Here is a 20,202-nt window from a genome sequence, read left to right as displayed (position 1 = left end):
TTAAATTGTAGAACATTTTTTTGGCAAATCAACTAAGATCAGTACTATACCTGCTTTTCTTTAAAACAGTCAATTCCTTTTAAGTTCTCAGGGGAGATGTTATCTTTTGTCGTCAGAGAAACAAGGCTCACACATTGTATTTCATTATATTTGTGTTGTTCCTCAATTTTTCATTGTCAACTTGTAATCTTTCTAACATATTTATATTGAGAGAATAATGTATGGTTTTAACACTAGTTTATTGACTCCTGTCTTGTGTTTTAAATTTCACAATTCACAGAATTCAAATAGTCCCATCTAGATATTGCCTATACCATTGAGATATTGCAACAGAAATCCTGAAATATTTCTTGGGTCAGAAAAGGGAAGGAAAACATCGAATGCTTATAACATAAGTGCTGGAAAAAAACACATAAGAATTGCTTGTGGTAAAAACATTTGCGCTGCCTATGGCAGCATGCCTGAAAAGAATACATGAGAATGAAGTTTCCAAAATTTTGCTCATTTCAACTGCATTGTGACAATTCCTTTTTTATTTCTCTCTTTTATGAGAATTTTTTTTCTCAAGCCAATACAGGCTTAATTTTGTTCTTTTATTTCACCTGGTGACAATTTTTTTTTCTCAAAATCCTCCATACCCCCCCCCCCGAAATCAAGTGGTTCTCCCCTACGTGAGCCCCTCATCTATACGGGCCAGTGGATTACTTGCTAAGTAGAACTGATATGCCTGCCGGTACCGGTGTTTATCGCCTATACGGAGGCCATCATTCTTCAGTCGATCGAAGGCGCCTTTCGTACCAAAAAATACACGACAGCCGCAAAAGTGCATCACTGTCAACTTCATAACTATAGAACATATTGAAATACACAGTGAAACATTTACAACGTAAAAAATGTGCCCCGACCGAGAAACAAGATGGCGTCCGTTTCGATTCTTCAACTCAGATTTTGTCCTAGTCTGGTTCCCTGACCCATTTCCCTGGTAGAGGGCGTGGGGAAATATAGGGTCAGGTACCGGCTAATGTAAACATGGACGCTATTGAGTTAAAATAAAACAAGCTGTGATTGGATGAAAGTAACACTTGTAACTTTTTCTCATCTTTCTTGGGTTTCGCTCTTTCAGGCTCACTTGACACCAACTTCTTGTTTGTACCACATAGCCGTGGAGCTAGAAAGAAAGACTTTCTACCTCCATGATTTAGCCACTGTGATTTAGCACACCTCTTAATACCTTTAGAACGTCAACATGATGCCTGGCATTTTTCACGAAATTGGGACACCATTCTATCCATCGAAATCAGTCGTCGTTCACAGTTCCAACAAAGTTTGCTTTCAATTAGCTGTGATATCGCAGCAGTACTTGTGGCGTGTATCGAACGTACTCGGGTCATTGGGGTCACGCCACAGTCGGCGATGACCTCAATGACCCTAGCGCGTTCGATACACGCAACAAGTACTGCTGCGATATCACAGCCAGCCTTCAATCACCTCTATTTCCCCGTACTTCTGGATTAATCCTTTCAGTTTATGTTTCCCGTCTCGTGTGCCAATGTTTTTGGTTCGGATACCAGTGTTCAAACATAATTCTGATCCAGTCGAATTTTGACCGGCGTTTTCATGGTAGCAGCCATATTTGTTGTAGCATGTTCTGTCAGGTGACTAACCTCCGCCATCTTGAACAAAATTCTGTTCAAGATGGCTACCCGGTACCTGACCCTATATTTCCCCACGCCCTCTACCGGGGAAATGGGTCAGGGAACCAGACTAATTTTGTCCTACAGTTGTGCGCACGCGCAGCCAGTAGCTTTAGCGAAAGTGAGTCAAAATCAAGTAAATATAAAATAAAAATTGATAAAAATATTGTTTAAAAATAATACAAGGCATGTATCATCAAATTTGAACATTTCTGACGGCATTTCAACTATACGAACACCCATGCCAAACATCACAATAATCAAATCGGTGGTTTTGAGGAAAAATTGAAAATAGTGGTTTTCACAAAAAAGCTAAAAAAGTGACTTTAAAATGATTCAATCAAAAAAAGAAAAAAGTCCGATTGAGATACATGCCCAAGTGACCACCAGTCCAAATTTCAGAAAAAGTTACAGAAGCGTTTCTGAGATACCTGCGTCCACGGCATACGGCCCACTATGTTGGGCATATTGGGCCGCGCCATCACATTAGTACCTTGTGCCCACAGGGCACAAAGTACTAAAAATTAGTTCGCTTGTATTTCGGCGACAGACTAATTTTGCTCGGTTTTGTGTCCTTCAGTTGCTTTGAGTTATTTGTTGTGCTCTTCCCATTTCGCAATGAACTCGGTATTTGAGCGGGGGTTTTTGCATGTTTTGTTCTGAAAGAATATAACTACGAAGGTTTTGCTTTCAATGATTCACAAAATGCCAAGCTTCTTACCTCCGCTGTAACAGGAATAGAAATGCAGACGACAAGGAAGATAGACAGAGAAAGGCACAGAGCAAGGAAGGAGACAGAGAAAGACAAAACTGTAAGGTCTGAGTGTTGCTTTCCTTACCTGTGTACTATTTACACACAGTTAAAGATTGAACGTATTCATGATAATCATTTAAAGGGTCATAACAGCAATGAAGCTCTATAGTCACAATAAAATTTATTACAACATATTGGTGGATCCGTAGCACATATTGCACCTATGTACGCTGTTTTGTTTTCAAAGCAGTGAATTTCTAGTACTAGCAAAACATTGACAGACTTGAGGTGGGATGCTGAAAACTATAATCAACAAAGTACTTTTGAATAAATTCTCCTACATTATCTGATCTGCTGATAATGCGATTTGAAACCGTTATCACTGTGACAGGCGCGAATGCATTTGGTACATAATCAGCCATTGTATGTCGAATACGACTTCATCGATCAGTAATTATTGATCACGTTATCGATGCGATGTCACAATTGCCATTCAATGGAATATTTATTCATATTATCTTTCATTTGTTACATGTCTACTCACACACTTTGAAAATAGATAAGAGCATTTACATGATTGTCTTCATCGCTAGCTGTAAATGTGACCACAGTGTTGGTGAATTTTTACAGAATTCGAAGACGTATCTTGCAATTACGTGAATTTTACTGGTATTGTGTTGACGAGTATTTTTCCAACGTAATACAAAAATACAAAATACTAAAAAATCATACCTTTGAATTTTATTACTTCGAGAGCTAAATCAGATCTTCCGATGTCTTCCAGAATTTCAATCAGGTTATCTACATGCCGTTTAGAAACAACATTCTGACGTTCCAGTGTCTCTAGGAGAATGAGTGTCGATCCAATGCGACCTAGATCTGTCTCTGCTACAGTTTTCTTAACTCTGCTCAATGTCTTCATGTTTAAAAGCTCATCTATGAATGCGATGTAATAAAAATGTGTACGTCACATGGAGTGTTGGAAATGAATGAGAGGGAATTCCATCCTTTTAAGGTAATCAATAGTAAATCATGTAATAGTTGTACATTTGACATTTGTACCGCCGATCCCTGTAAACATGGCCGATGAATATCTCGTACACGCTTGGCTGCAATAAGTATCGTAATGTTGGCATCTTCAATACTGTATTTGCATTCAGATTTCTGATTAGTATCGATGATAGAAATATTGGTATCAGAAATATTCAACCGAAGACAGTCGAGATGTCCGTAGATATACTTTTGAACTAGGGAATTTTTTATCGTACAAAGTATGATCACTATGACTGATTTCATCCATGGCAGGAATGATATGCTGCTTCTAGATGACGGAATTTATATAATAATCCAACAATATATACACGACTTCTCTGTTAGAAGCTGACGGGCTACACGTGAAATAAATAAATATATCTCTCAGTTAATGCGGTGACAATTTTACAAGGAATAATTCATGGCTAAGAGTACAAAGAGTTTAAATTCTTCTGTATTAGTTCCCTTCTAACATCTAGATGGTTTCAACTTTGGCGGAGAAATCAATCATTGAGAAATAGAATAGCTCCTCCTATAGGGGTATCTTTCATTGTTACCCTATGCAAAGCGGGGAAAGGGTACTTTTATCGTGTAGTTAGATCAAAATGAATTATTTGATGTCATGAAATGATGAGACAACGGTGAGTTCTAAACTTCGAACTCCCAAGAAAAATGTTACTAGGCCCTTGCCCTGACCTGAAGAGGGCAAACACAGCCTTACAACCAAGTTTTATGGTGGATTAATAAATCTAGCAACATTATATGACCACTTTTGCTGCACAGTTGTTTCTGACCAGGCGTTTTTCTAACACTAGAAACCATCCTCGACTCAATACACTGTTAGGCTTAACTGGAACTCCCGAGCGTTTAACTTCTGGCGACTGCCATGAATATTGTATTTTTATTTATGTCAATAAGAAACAAATTGCTGCCATATGATGATAAAACATACCTGGCTTTATTTCTTTGGCAAGTTTCTCCTTCAATTTCAGCCACTCTTCAGACACCGTTTCCTCATATGTCGCCATGGTTACGTTTGGTGTTACTATGCTGGAAATCGAAGCAATCATTAATATTCACTTTCTATCAACAATTTGCGCGATATGTTATAATATTCATTAACCCCAATAGCAAAGAGCGTGGTTAATCATGATAACTTAAAATGGTAGCAGCCGTGAACCAGTGCACACAGGATATCATTGAGTACTTGATGAGCTAAACAATTCATTTACAAGCGGAATATGGAGACGTTATCAGTTTTATGATCAAATGCATTAACTTTTCCCTGATAAAAACAAATCGAATTTGACACAAAATCAACAGGAATGATATTATATTCGGCTAATAGGAGTATGTTTTATTCCTACACATCCATAGATCAACAGAAAATATGAATTTGAATATCTAAATCCTGATATTTTGTTCTTGTTTATGTTTTTAGGGTTGCTTGTATACGTAAACTCATCGTTCAAGAAAATGTTCGAATGAGAAAGATTTAAATAATCCTTAGCTGATTATAACATGTTGCGCTATCCGCTTTAATGCGAACAGGTTTACGAATACAATGAAATGGTTCGAGAGGAAGCGCTTCAGTTGTTATACTGAATAATGACAAATTTCAAATAATTTAAAATAATTACAAATTTAAAAGTGAAAGGTATTCTGCTTTGGAATATGTTGTTACAATCACGTATTGCGAATAATTTCGGAACACAACTGTATATAAGTAACTGAACATGTTGCACTTTTCTACTTACAAACTAATTAGAGATGCAAGTTGGTGTTTCACTTTGCGATAAGCATTTTGTCTGAGATCTGAGACAGCATGATGTTTGCATGGAGGAGCATTTGTGAAAGGGCTCTGCTTGTTGAAAATTGATATTTACTTAATCAGATCTCTACAGACCTTGGGAACATGGTTTGATAGACGGTAAATTCGACCTTCAAAAACGCAAGGCCATGTCTATTTCGCATAGAGTAAGTTTAGACCTGTTTGGTGAAACAATCAGCGACTTCGATTGCCCGATATTCAAATTGGCCTGCAGGACTTGATGCTGTAGACCCGGGTTCGACTCCAGGAGTAAACTCTTATTTACAAGAACAAATACGACGATACAAAAGGAAAAGTCTTCAGTTCGGCCTAAGTTGACGATATCCGATGAATTTCCTGATCACGTGATGACTTTGATTGCCAAATTGTTATAAATTTAGAGGGTAACCTATGTCGTAGGATAAAACCCGGCATTAGATATTGTCCAGACATATTTTTCACTATTTAACGAAACAACAAGACCGTTTTCACTGGTAAGGGTAGAATGCACCTCGGGGAAAGATATTCGGGCTTTCAAAGGTTTACAACACACTGTACTTTTTTGTCTAAAACGTGTGGGGTCATTTTGAAGCTCATGAAGTAAATACAGTTTTCTACGGCTTATTTTTTGTAAAAATCGAAAATTATATTTTTATCTGTAGAGATAATACAGGCATGGCGGTCACTTCAAGCATCGGTAAATGTAAGGTAATTTGTTTGGGTGGCACCAAAATTAGCAATCTCGAGGCGCGATATACCCTTCACGACAAAAAATCGAATTCTGCAACGGTGAAAACCTTGATTCTGGTATCAATCTTTGAAGAAAATCATCGGCGGGCTCATTCATCACCACTCCGTTACTAATTGACACAGAGGAATAGAATAGCAACGTTGAAAACTGAATTAGTTATTGTTATTGATTTTTATCCTTTAATCTCCATAACTCCACAGGTTTTGAAAAATCGAGAGGGTTGAGTAGGATTACGTAGTGTGTCTTTCTACTGTGTATAGTTTCACATTGATGATCACAAGATCGTTCTCTGAAATCAGCTCACAATCATGGCCGGCATGGACAACTATTCTCAGTACCATTACTACCTCCATGGACGGACTCTAAAGAAACTACAATGTTACACTAAGCAACAAACTCAGCCCTAGGAGATGAGTCAACTTTTTATTGTGACACATTATGGCATATGCTGCACAATTGACTACGTTCATTTCAATAACCGTTGCGCTCTGAGTCCAAGTCGGTGAGTTTCCACACCTTACAATACTCAGTACAGGACAGTACTCAGCTGCAGAGTTTACCGACCAGTTATCCCAAAACGTACAATGATCATGTATAATTAATGAGAAGCTCAAAAAAGCTTATATTAGTAAGTAATTAACAATATTTAAGCTCACCTTCTTAACGCATGCTACTCTGTGGGTCGTATAATGTCCCGGATGCTAAAGACGGCTGTATTAGTATTATGGACTTTGACACTGGAAACAGAAGCATGTGTAAACATACTCTACTATTATCTTGCATGGTGTAGGCTGTTTTGCTGACCCTAACGATGAGGTCACAAAGCGTAGACAATATTATCTAAATCTTCCAACTCAAATAACTGTGCATGTGAAATCATACGAAAATGTTGCTTTGTGGTCTAAGAGCCATCATCTTGACTTTGAAGATGAAGGTGTATTATCCGAGTACGACCACACATTAATATTTAATAAATACTTTTTATGGATGTTCTCATACACTTTTGAATGAAATCTTGTATAAAGTGTTCTAATTTCTTATTTTACAAAGCTTATGGCAATATGTAAATACTTGCGAAAGTAGGTCCAATTCCCAATGCAACCACTCCCGATTTGCGCCTTTTCAGTAAAAAACCCAATCATTCCACTGGAGGCAGTACATTTCTCCCTGTCGACAGACCTTTGGTTATTAAGTAGTGACTCAGTTTGGTTGACACATATTTTCAATCAAAAGTTTCACATAGAAAACAGGGTCTCACACCCAACATGTGGTACATTTTCTAACAGGTCTATATTTGAAGAAGGTAAAAATTTTGTTTAGTTGTCAAAACATGCATTGGTATGTTTGTTTAAGTCAAAAACATGTGATTTTGAATTTTTCACTTAAAAGAGTATAAGTAAGAATTGGCAGCACCCCTAAGTGATCTGTTAACGGCACTAGACAGCTGGATATACAGGGGAAAAACCGTGTTTTGGATTTTTGAAATTCGCTTTGTTTCTGCACAGTGAGCCTTCGAAGTGTGAACTGTCGGATTTTCGCATAAATTATCGGCTTTTGTTCATGTTTGTCAAGTTATCGTCACTTCAGGGGAGTTTATCAAAAATCTAAGACACGGTTTTCAGGTCTATTCATGAAGTGTTAGCATGCGAAGAATCGGGGAAATCCGCCCACGCGTCGCCGACTTACACTCATTTGAAGGTGCGCATACATAGCCACAATCGGAACTGAGAAATCGACGATTTGTGTAAACGTCCCATTTTTCACACAAAATCGCCGAAAAAAGTCGGATTTTTGTGCGTTTCAAAAAAATTATTCGATCTGGGTCTAGGTTAAATATTGGGCATCAGGTTAGAGAATTTCTGACAAGTCCTAAACATTAGTTCGCCTAAAAATGATGAAAATTGTGCGTAGAAACGTGAGGCTGGTCAGCGTAAGCGGTGGGTACTATTTACACGATAAACACTAGAGAGATAATTCAGGGCATAATCTGTTTGTCAAATACGTATCTAGCTTATAATTATATTAACTGTACACTGTTTGGTAACGGTTAGAGTCTGGTTACAAGACGAGAAAAGTTTAAAAAAATCATACAGCCGGAATGGTTTACAGGTCTGCGTTCTGCCATGGATGTAAAAATAGATTCCATGGTTCTGCCGACGACGCGCGCTCGCTCTCTCGCAAGCGCTCGACTTCCGGTCTCACAGCCCGTAATTTATGCACGTACCAAGTGTGAAATGGTTGCCCAGTTCATTTTAGTGCCGATTTTTGTGCCTATAGTACAAGACGTCACTTGCTTGCTTGCTTGCTTGCTTTCGGAGATGAGACGACCAACTCTCGATGCTCTAAAAAATTCTGTAGTTGAGAAGTTCAAGGAATGCGGGAAAGTCGCACTTGTTTTTGTGGTTTTCACATGTGATCTGCTGCAGTCCTTTTGCTCACCATAAAAAATGACCGGGTTTTCGTGCGCTATTTCGCTTTCCACTGTGACATGTACTATTATGGCCTCGGGTATGAAACCAAAATCAACTGCAGTTACACGTAAAAGCGATTCTTCATGACTTAAAATAAACGACTGAGGCGATACTCGACAGATTCACTCATTGTAAAATTGAAACGGCGACATATCGCGACACCCAGCGACACTCTCTTGACCACAGATAGAAATTGACAGGCAACGATCGTGAAGCGACGTTTCGCGTACGTTGCTGTGCTCTAGACCGACATAACAGTGTCGGATGGACAAACCATGCTTCCTACATCCATGGACAAACTAAGTCCAAGACAGGTGCAGCCAACGGAGCTATTCATCGAAAAAGCTATTCCAGGAGCAATTTTTGAGGGCAGGGAAAATTTAATTTTGCTAGGGCAGGGGACATGTTTTTAGGTGGTAGGGGAGCAAATTTTAGTTTGTTTTGTAGGGCAGGGCGGATATCGGTTGATTGTCCTGGGGACAGGGCTTGGCGAAAAAATTTTTGAGGGGAATTGTTTCCAGGGCAGGGGAAATTGGCAATTTTTTTTCGCCACAGGGCGAGGGAGCTTCAAAAATTCACAGTGGGAAGGGGAAACAGGCAAAAATAAGTGGGGAGTGGGTAAAATGAAGTTTGAGAGTGGGAGAGTAAGTCGAAAAATTTTCTGTGGGAGGGCAAATTATGAACAGCTAATTAATTACCCTCTTGACTTAAATTTAGTCAGTTCACATTATTTGTCATGCACAATGTATCTTATCATAGTAAGGACCTTTTAAAACTGCATTGTTCGTTGGCTGCACCTGTCCAAGATATGGGCTGCTGTTATAGAACCATATTTTCCAGTGAAGATTAAATAGATTGTCTGTGGACGGCAGTGTAATCTATAGCCCGGCGTACGATGCTATGTGTTCCGCTACAGCTAATCGCCTCGCTCACCACAACCCTGCAAAGACCCGTACGTAGGGTCGGTGACTTCAAATCCATTTTGGGACTTGACGTAAAAGCCAAATTACTGTCGAAATTCAGCGTTCTTGGGCCCAAGTCGTATCCCTGCCTACCTCAGCTGAGGCTCAGCTACTCGATCGCTTCCAAAAATGCCAGTCTTTTATTCACTTTTCGTAAATAACCGTCGATGTCGGCAACTCTCTCGCTAGCCCTGTGTACGATGCTGTGTGTTAGCTGTAGCGGCCAACACACAACATCGCGTCCATCAGCTTTCCATTTTGCTTCTTCGGCCCCCGTTTGCGTTTTCTACACTGCTTATACTGCCGGCAGTCATCAGCCATGTTGGATAGCGTCTCTTATGAAGACGTGCGCGCATGCGCAACATGGTGCGTAAAATTTACATAATCTCCTCAAGGTATAATGATAACGCTGACAGTAATCCGGACCGTTAAAACAAAAAGAAAATAATAACTCGCGCAGTGGTTAGAAGGCCGTGTTTTCACTAAAATTTAAGACATTTTCCAGTACAATGTTACCTCACAGTTTTCTCTAATAAAAAGATCATATTTCAGGGGTTCAGAATATGAAATAATCATAAAATCGCTAAAATTTACAAAGGAACCCGAGTCACTACCTTAATGGATAGTTTTGCTATTGCGCCCTCACACGTTGATATTAACATTTGAGATACCAAAAACTGTCGCAGGGTCCGTAGACCTAGTTTTCTACCATGGGCGGTTTTAACGTTTGCAATTTTCATCAATCAAACCACAAAGGCTATGCGTTAATCACCCATACCATTTATACAAATCGAATTTCACCGATAAGGGATTTGCCACCAGGTTTCATTATCCGTTTGTGGCGTCCTACGTGACAACTCTCGATTCAGAATTATATACTACTAAATCTCTGTACTATACACTTACAGGTGATGAACAATGTGATCTTGCGAATTTCCCTGTTTTTTTTTGGTATGCGAACATCATGTGCTCTCTTCTCGCCATAATACTCTAGCGAAGACAATCTCGTTTTTCACAACACTTTTGGCGTCATTATATGGTTCATTTTTATGTGATCTAGATTTCTCAAAGACACTTGCAATGACATAGTAATAATTCAAAATAAAAGAATGTCTATGAAATATGCCTCGCTGACACACCAATGGTTCTTGGGCATCATTGTTCATCTCTTAAAATACACGAACATCTACATAAGAATGATATCAAAAAAGAGAATGAAAGGAAGTACAAATACTGTCATTCAATCATAAGGACGAGTTCAAGGCTCATTTTAATTGAACTTGAAAGTGTTGCCTACAAAATCGTTAACTTTGTTCTTCTTTTAAATAAAGTTCAAATTATTCATCCCTTCCCGGCCTGCCATTCAATTGTTTGCCCGTTGGACGTGCAAGCAAACATCTTTGTTGTGTTGTCATGTTTTTTGAAACTTTCACAAAAGACTAACAATTTTGAAAATTCTTTCTAAAAAAGTAGTGTCATTATGCTAGATTTCCATCTTGTATAGATTTCAAAATTAAATGGCAATATTATTCCCTTCTGTGCCAAAAAACTGCAAAAACTGCTGACTGAGCAGTTTCTTTGCTCTCTTGCAAAATGTATCATTATGTACATTCATTGTGTGATCAGCAACACACAGTTTTGTTAATGTCATCTGAAAGTAACTCATACAGGAATGTTTCAGAACTCTACTCTGCAGGAAATGGTTACACGTCTGTTTGAAGTTTGTTGTTTCTACATGTTTGATGGCTAAAATATTTCACATGAAAAGAGTTTAATACTGCATAAAGTCAAAGGAGAGGGCATATTTTAAAGATGTATCTAAAAAGATATGATTGGAGCATTACATTTTCTCGTCATTTTTCTTTTAACTGTACCTTACAAAAAGTCAGCAAAAATTGCTCGACTCTCTGACAAGTTTTGTGTGTGTCCTTGTTAAAATCATCGCAAAATGGACTAAAAGCTGTTGAGAGTACAAATCTGTTGGGTAGCGGTGATTCGGGACTGTTTAATTTAAAAAGAAGGGTTATTCCAGCCCAATTTTTTATTTACATTGTTTTTTTTTAATTCATTAGAGAAGAGCATATACAAAAATCAGAAAATAAAAAATCCCTTTAATTTTCAGTAGACCCCGCCTTCAAGTTGTCTCAGCACTCTGTAGCTTTGACTTAATTTAAAAAAAGAATTCTCATAGCATTCGTTGAATTTAAAAGACAAATACATCAGTTATTCATATTGTATGTTTGATCATAGACTCTCGAGAAAAACGAGAGTCTATGGTTTGATATTATGCAACAAAATTCTGATGCAAATTTAGGTTTAATATTTACACAGGCTAAGTGCCAAGCTAATGTACATCAACTGTCAGATCTAATATCATTATGGACAACAATTTGTTTGAAATGCACTGCAAACACGTCTCAATACAATAAAGAGTAAAATAAACAGTGCAGCCACACACCTGGTAAATAAGAGACATACATGCATGTTTTGATGGCAGAGGTGAGTCATGTATAAATTTCGATTCGGCAAGCCGGGGTAATTAAACATTCGCATGTGAGGAGGGAGCTACTCAAAATTTCGGAATACGCGTGTCTATTTTTCCGAGGCCGCCATGAGTAATAACGGCTCCTAAATCAGGTAGAGTATATTTCCACTGATTGAACAATATAAACAGCAGTGGCAGTGAAGTATTTGCGACTGCTTTGCGGCTCTTAATAAAAGGGAAATTCGAAATTCGCGGTGACTGAGGAGAAGCCAAATCTTTTATTTTTTTGATTCCAACTACTTTTCTCTTCATATCTACAGTGACACTCGTTATGTGTCAGTTCCTGCTTTCTCTTATGGCAGGTAAATACAATGGTAAAAAGGTCATGAAGGTCGTTGAGTCAGCACCACATAATGGACGACTGTGCTCAGTATAAGACTGCAGTGCACTGCTAACCCAGCAGGACGTCGTCTACGTTTACTTCTACGTTGTGAACACAGCACGGCGGCGAAACTTGATTTAATCATGACACATATGTCAAACACTGCATGAAAAATCATTTAACACAACATGGAAGTAAAAGTTTTACTTAACGACATGGAAGTAAAAGGTTTTACCTGTCCGCAGAGAAGTAGTTGCTGAGTTTTCAAAAATGTGTTATACTGTGTGTTTTACTCACTATTTTTCAGGAGAATGCAAAACTTTCTCATAAACACAGCATTATCAGTCATATAAATAATGAGAGACACAGAATGTCTGGTACAAGCCGTTCATGTTAACAACAGTAAAGCTGTCGTCTAATGTCCCGGATGTTATATCCGTCTGTCATGGACTTTGGCTCTTGAAACAGAACTTAACAGAAGCATGTAAACGCTACCTTATCGTTGTCATATTTGCCGTGGGTTGTTGTGTAACCCTGACGGAGAGGTCACAAAGCTTAGACAATAAATCAAAACTGTCATCGTGCACTCAAATCATCTGATGTTGTTTGGAGCTTTAAAGGCTATCGTTTCTGCTAATCGAAGCATTTCAGGATTTTCAAGTTAGACTTAATTCATCTGCATACGATCAGCCTTTGTATGATTCATGATTTCTTGAGTAAAAACTTTTGATTTAAAATGCGGCGTCTTTCATTACTTTCCGTTTTTCTTCACCAATAAAAATCCCAGGTTCGCTTTACGTCATTATTGATATCTACAGGTATCTAATAAAAATACGCCAGTTACCACTTGACGCACCTTGCACATCAGCAGAATGTTACTAAGTACTATCAGAAAAGGATTTTCCCTGTTATTAAGCTTGTGTCAATTCACAATCTGGACTCTCCTTTTCGCATGTATTTCCGTGGAATAAAAAATATTTCAAATGGGACAGTATACGGATATGTTCTTACCGTATACCTCTTGATTTCTTCTTCCTCAATTTTTAAAGCTTTGAGAAAACTTTTCAAAGCAAATTGTAATGGCGCTCGCACACGATGACATTATTCTTTTGTTTTTTTTAATGAGAGAACAATGGGAGATTAAAACATCTCCCACTATGTCAGATGTGAAGTTTCCATCGACCAGTCCTAATAAAACAGTTCATATGATATTCATCGACATAAATAAGTCATCCAGGATTTTACTCTCCAAAAACGAAAAGTAACAGCCTCATGGCAATACGGGATCAGTACTTTTAGGCCTCGACTTTAGCAGAATAGTGTGGGATCTCAAACACTCACTTTTAAATATCGGTTCAGAATCGTTGATTTCTAATTCACTCTATCCCGCCCTTACAAGTGACGAACTCTGTGATCTTATGCATTTCCTGGTTAGTGACATAGATCATAGGGGTGTCATTATATTGTGGCTCAGACACCTCACTTTTCACAACCCTCTCAGCGAAATAATTTGTTTTAATATTACGTTTTATTTCAGCAATTCTCCAGGTCAATTGTCGAATGATATTTTATTTTCACGATAAAACAGTAGAATATTTCGGGATTGTGTCGCTTGGACATATACACTTTCTTCACAGAATTTTTGAGGGCCAATCGTTGACGTCTAAAGTAAAGACAGACACAGAAGGAAACAATGTATCTGTTGATCACTTGGTGTTTTCCTAAAAAGAAGCCTCGACTTCGCTGTATCGATGACAAACAGAAAGAGTTTTACACTCCTTATAGATGTTGCCATTTTGTTCTTAATCGCTGTCTGCACTCGGAACTCTCAGAGGTGTGACGATCAGCTCATACAAGCATAGTCTCGCTTGCCAGATCTCGAACATAGTCGTGCACTTATCCACGATAAATATGACTTGTTGTGTCATGACAACTGTAAATAGGTAAAGTAATCGAAAATTTAAATGGAAGTGATCAGAAACAGCACCGAAAGAAAGAAAGAAAGAAAGAAAACCTTGAATGTTATTGACTGTAACACCATTTACCTTAAACCTGAAGGCTCACCAAGTTTGAACATTTAGCCACAAAATATTCAGCTTTTCTCTTATCCCTTATGATAAATCACAAAATATTCACCCGTATAAAAAGTCACATTTTGGTGGATTATATGTGATTGAAGGGTGCCCGAATTTTCATCAACTGAACTTATTGTATTAAACATTGTGCATTTCATTCAATACGTAATACAGTTAGTAATATTTTGATGTTGCACTGTTTTTATTGTCGACACATGCCATAATTTTGATATCGGTTTTGTTGTTTTGAATTTCTGGTCTGACAAAGTAGGAGGTACATTTTTTCTAAATTTCTTTTCATTTACGAACGTGGCATTTTCCATCTGGCATGCCTTCTATGATTAGACTTCTTTGGAGTGTCTTTCAATTTACCCGATTAATAGTGACGCTTGTAATTCTTTTTGAATCAAGACGACTGAATAATAAAGTGTTGTAATTGTTGGTAATTTGCTCCCCCCCCACTTGACAATGTTATTGCAAGGTAATTTTATTTCGCCGAGCCCACAAAGTGCGCCACCAGCGGCGAGGCGAGCAACCAACGAAGTTTTTCATCAAAAAAGCTCTTTACAAGTGAAGCAGTTACTGAAAATTAGACGATATTTTGCTAAAAAAACGATATTGGTGATATGTACCTAAACATCAAGTCTCAATTGTGGTTTTTTTGACATGTTTCTGTACCTATGTGGTGAGTGTTAAAGGTTGAGTTTTCGCTCTTTGTCTGTCTTTGCTAGTCTGTCTTTAATGTCCAAACGACTCGGGATGATTTTATATATGTGCGGTTTGCTAACATGTGTTTTTGTCGTATTTTTAGTTTTGCGTGTGTTAACATAATTTAATCTGGCGGGTACTAAGAAAATATGTGTATAATTTGTGGTAGGACAGAAATCAAAACGAAGTAAAGACAATGTTGATAATTTACTGCTCACGCATATCCCCGTATACCGTTGGGATTCGGTTCAACCTTTCAATTGGGATGGAGATAGTGACAATCACTATTCAAAATTCGCAACGAAATACTTCAATAATTTGGCCCATTTAGGGCTCTCCTTATCGGTCTTTTTTCAAATCATTTCGTAATCCTTCGGACAACTTTTTTGACCACAATAGTCATATCTATGAATGAAAATGCCCCTATTATAACTTCTTGTTTGCCTCTCTAAATAATATTCCGTAATTTCCTATTTGCTTCGTTAGTCACTTCTTTACGTACGTGCCAAATGATGCCAGGTACACCAATTTTGATGCAGCAAGCATATTAGCTATAACAGTAAAATATAGGCCGACCAGTCGGCCTATATTTTACTGTATTCATTTTCACTTGTTGCAGTTTTATCCCTCTTCTAAGGTCTTTTTGTAAAATATTAGCTATTATATCATACCAGTATATTGATGGTGCACATACAGCGATCTGACAGGTCGAGAAGCGAAAAGAACCGTGGTATATTGGCGATATACCACGGCTGGCATGCGCACTAGCTCTCAGATTGAGGAAAAGTCCTTTTATGACGTTCCGCGCCAGATTTTCAATATACTGTTATGATATAATAGCAATAAATCACACCCAGCGACAGTATACCACTCGATTTTGACCATTTTTTGCTCACGTGTTCACACACGTGAGCATATGTCGCAGCGATGTCTGTCTGTCTGTCTGTCCGTCTGTCTGTCTGTGTGTCTGTGTGTCTGTCTGTCTGTTGGTCCATTTTCTCAAAAACGGCTGAACGTATTTCAGTCAAATTTGGTAGACATCTTCAGAATTCAAATGGCTAGAACTGAAAAGGTTTTGGTGGGCGTGGCTTGCATATTAATGAAGTTATCACAGTTTTAATTTTTCTGATACATGGTAGTCTATGGGAAGCTGGTATCTGTGGTTTGAGGGCGCTATCCCCACGTTACACTCTGGCTAGACGATGCTGAAATTAGACTCGGTTTCGGATTCGGTTTCGGATTCGGTTTCGGATTCTAGAGACTGAAAGAAATTTTATATTTTCAGCCAATTGTTACACTGTGGAATACTGGATTTTCCTTACTTTCCCTGGACCCTTTTTTCAGCTAAAATAATATCTAATCACACTAACAAAGTGAAAATAAGTATATAGGGATAACTTAGCAATACAAATTTTTTGACAAAATGTCATGTGATCTCGATGACCTTTGACCTTAAATATGAGTATATGTGCATAACTCAGTAACCACAAGTGCTACACCCTTCATATTTGGTATGATGGGAGACCTTATGACATCACATCCTGTACCTCATTAATTATGCGCATATCTAATTTTGAGCGAGCCAATAGAGCTAGAGGTCTGATTTTTGGTATATAGGTATAACTTAGCAATACAATTTTTTTGACAAAATGTCATGTGACCCCAATGACCTTTGACCTCAAATATACATATATGGCCATAACTAAGTAACCCCAAGTGCTACACCCTTCATATTTGGTATGATGGGAGACCTTATGACACCACATCCTGTACCTTATTAATTATGTGCATATCTAATTTTGAGCGAGCCAATAGAGCTAGAGGTCTGATTTTTGGTATATAGGTATAACTTAGCAATACAATTTTTTTGAACAAATGTCATGTGACCCCAATGACCTTTGACCTCAAATATACATATATGGCCATAACTAAGTAACCCCAAGTGCTACACCCTTCATATTTGGTATGATGGGAGACCTTATGACACCACATCCTGTACCTCATTAATTATGCGCATATCTAATTCTGAGCCAGCCAATAGAGCTAGAGGTCTGATTTTTGGTATATAGGGATAATTTAGCAATACAATTTTTTTGACAAATGTCACGTGACCTCGGTGACCTTTGACCTCAAATATACATATTTGTCCATAACTCAGTAACCACAAGTGCTACAGCCTTCATGTATGGTATGATGGGACAGATTATGACGCCACATATTGCACCTCATTAATTATGCGCATATCTAATTTTGAGCGAGCCAATAGAGCTAGAGGTCTGATTTTTGGTATATAGGGATAACTTAGCAATACAATTTTTTTGACAAAATGTCACGTGACCTCGGTGACCTTTGACCTCAAATATACATATTTGTCCATAACTCAGTAACCACAAGTGCTACAGCCTTCATGTATGGTATGATGAAACACCTTATGACGCCACATATTGTACCTCATTAATTATGCGCATATCTAATTTTGAGCGAGCCAATAGAGCTAGAGGTCTGATTTTTGGTATATAGGGATAACTTAGCAATACAATTTTTTTGACAAAATGTCACGTGACCTCGGTGACCTTTGACCTCAAATATACATATTTGTCCATAACTCAGTAACCACAAGTGCTACAGCCTTCATGTATGGTATGATGGGACAGCTTATGACGCCACATATTGTACCTCATTAATTATGCGCATATCTCATTCTGAGCGAGCCAATAGAGCTAGAGGTCTGATTTTTGGTATATAGGGATAACTTAGCAATACAATTTTTTTGACAAAATGTCACGTGACCTCGGTGACCTTTGACCTCAAATATACATATTTTTCCATAACTCGGTAACCAAAAGTGCTATGTACACCCTTCATGTTTGGTATGATGGGACACGTTATGACGCCACATACTGTACCTCAATAATTATGCGCATATCTCATTCTGAGCGAGCCAATAGAGCTGGATGTCTGATTTTTGGTATATAGGGATAACTATAGGAGAGAAATTTTTTGACCAAATGTCATGTGACCTCGATGACCTTTTACCTAAAATATATGTTTATGTCAATAAATAAGTAACCACAAATGCTATGTCCTTTGTATTTAGTAGGATGGGAGACCTTATGACAACACACGCTTTACCTCATTAATTATGTACACATCTAATTCTGGGCAAGCGAATAGAGCTAGAGATCTCATTTTTTGGCATATAGGGATTAATTAGGAATATAATTTTTTTTTTGAAAATGTCATGTGACCTTGATGACCTTTGACCTTGATTATACATATACATATATATGCATATTTCAGTAACCACAAGTTCTATACCCTCCAATTTTGATAGGATATTAGACCTTAAGATGTCACATCTTGTACCTCATTTATAATGCGCATATGTATTTCTTGGCTGGCCAATACTGCTAGAGGTCTGATCTTTTTTCCCGATTTAGAACCGTAACTTAGACATGCCTCATGTGTTTTAAATGGGAACAACGATATAGACCTATGTGCCCATAGATCTCAACATATACACTCCAATGATACTTCTTAATGACCACATTTTCCTGCCCCATCAAGACTAGTACTCCTATTACAAGTGGGGACTATGTCATTGTAAATGACTTGTTGAGTTAATGGTTGTATCACAGTATTCGATATATCTAATTCTGTATTTTTTCCATTTAATATTCTGAATAATTACATTAAACATATTTCACTGTCTCCAGTACATTTCATTTAAGTATTTTCACTTCATGCACTTTATCCCTTTCACACATGTTCAAATATCTGACCAGAGAACAAACACTAAATAGTCCAGGATGGGAGCTACAGTGTCATTGACGCTATTTTTACTTCAGCCAATTCCTACTTTGCATATTAAATGAATTTTCATACTTAGGGATATTCATCTGAATTGACTTGATCAAAATTGATGTAACTTGCTATGTACATTTCAGACACTGTAATACAATATTATTAAAAGTCATTAATCATTTTCTCTTCAGCAAATTCCTAATTTGAATGTTTAATGAACTTTCCTAATTAGAGATATATATCTGAATTGACTTGACCAAAGTTGACAAAACTTGCTACATATATTGCAGATACCATGATACAACATTATTGACAATCATTAGGCATTTTTACTTAAGTCAATTCCTAATTTACATATTTAATGAACTTTGCTTATTAGGGATATATACTGGGATTTACTTGATCAAAGTTGGCAAAACATGACAACATTGATGATTATACCTGGTTAAAACAATATCGAAAGTCATTCACATTTTCATGTCAGCTAATTTACAATTTGCATATCTAATGAGCTTTCACAGCTCGGCATATATGGCTTGAAGGACTTGGCCAACGGTAATTACACTTGCTATATAAATGACAGCAGTCAAAGAACTTTAATATTTTTATTTCAGCTAATTACATATTTGTATACTTCATGACCTTTGAGAATTAATCAGCGGTGATTATTGTTCATTATGTTGATCATAATACTTTCAATGAAGTTGCAAACATGTGGCAAAGGTTCAAATTTACACATAACTGTATGAAACACGTGAGCATTTTCAGTTCATATCTGGTACATCATATATGCACTCGCTATCGCTCGTGAATATATGTCGTGAACTGGTCAAAATCTCGTGGTACCATCACTGGGTGTGCTTTATTGCTTAACTATTGCCCTGCTGCCTTTAAAGAAAAGATTTCTATTATTTCGTATCTTAAGGCAATTTGTAAATGTTTTCACTTCTATTGTCCTTGTTTCCAAACCCAACGCCCCATATCTGCAAAACCTTATTTTTGAAAAATCTATACTTCCGCTGAATCGGTGCGGTTTTTAAACTCCCTGCCAAGAAAACTTTAGATTTCTTCTTGTTCAGCTTTGCACCTATTGCTTTTATTACTTGTTGAACATTTTCAAAGACTGTGTAATGCTTTGAATGAAACCTGCTAAGCTGTCATCTTTACGAATATTTTCGGCTAGCGCTTCTGCTGCCATAATATACAGTAATGGTGATAAGGGGCACCTTTGTCTCACCACCCTTATGAAGTTGAATACTGCGAGAAAGAAAGCC

The 20,202-nt window shown here is 37.6% G+C and overlaps 1 long non-coding RNA gene across 1 annotated transcript; it reads right to left on the bottom strand.

Annotated features, from left to right (window-relative positions):
* Positions 1-3,310: 3,310 nt before the first annotated feature.
* On the bottom strand, positions 3,311-6,780 carry LOC139129029 (uncharacterized). The gene is made up of 3 exons (XR_011551489.1): positions 6,698-6,780; positions 4,433-4,525; positions 3,311-3,384 (listed from the first exon to the last, which is right to left on the bottom strand). It is a non-coding gene; the product is annotated as an uncharacterized lncRNA (long non-coding RNA).
* Positions 6,781-20,202: the final 13,422 nt, after the last annotated feature.

This window comes from Ptychodera flava, unplaced genomic scaffold (genome assembly GCF_041260155.1).
Source record: "Ptychodera flava strain L36383 unplaced genomic scaffold, AS_Pfla_20210202 Scaffold_85__1_contigs__length_474606_pilon, whole genome shotgun sequence".
Taxonomy (NCBI): domain Eukaryota; kingdom Metazoa; phylum Hemichordata; class Enteropneusta; family Ptychoderidae; genus Ptychodera; species Ptychodera flava.
Note: the sequence above shows the minus strand (reverse complement) of the source record. Positions and strands in the feature narration are given on the sequence as shown.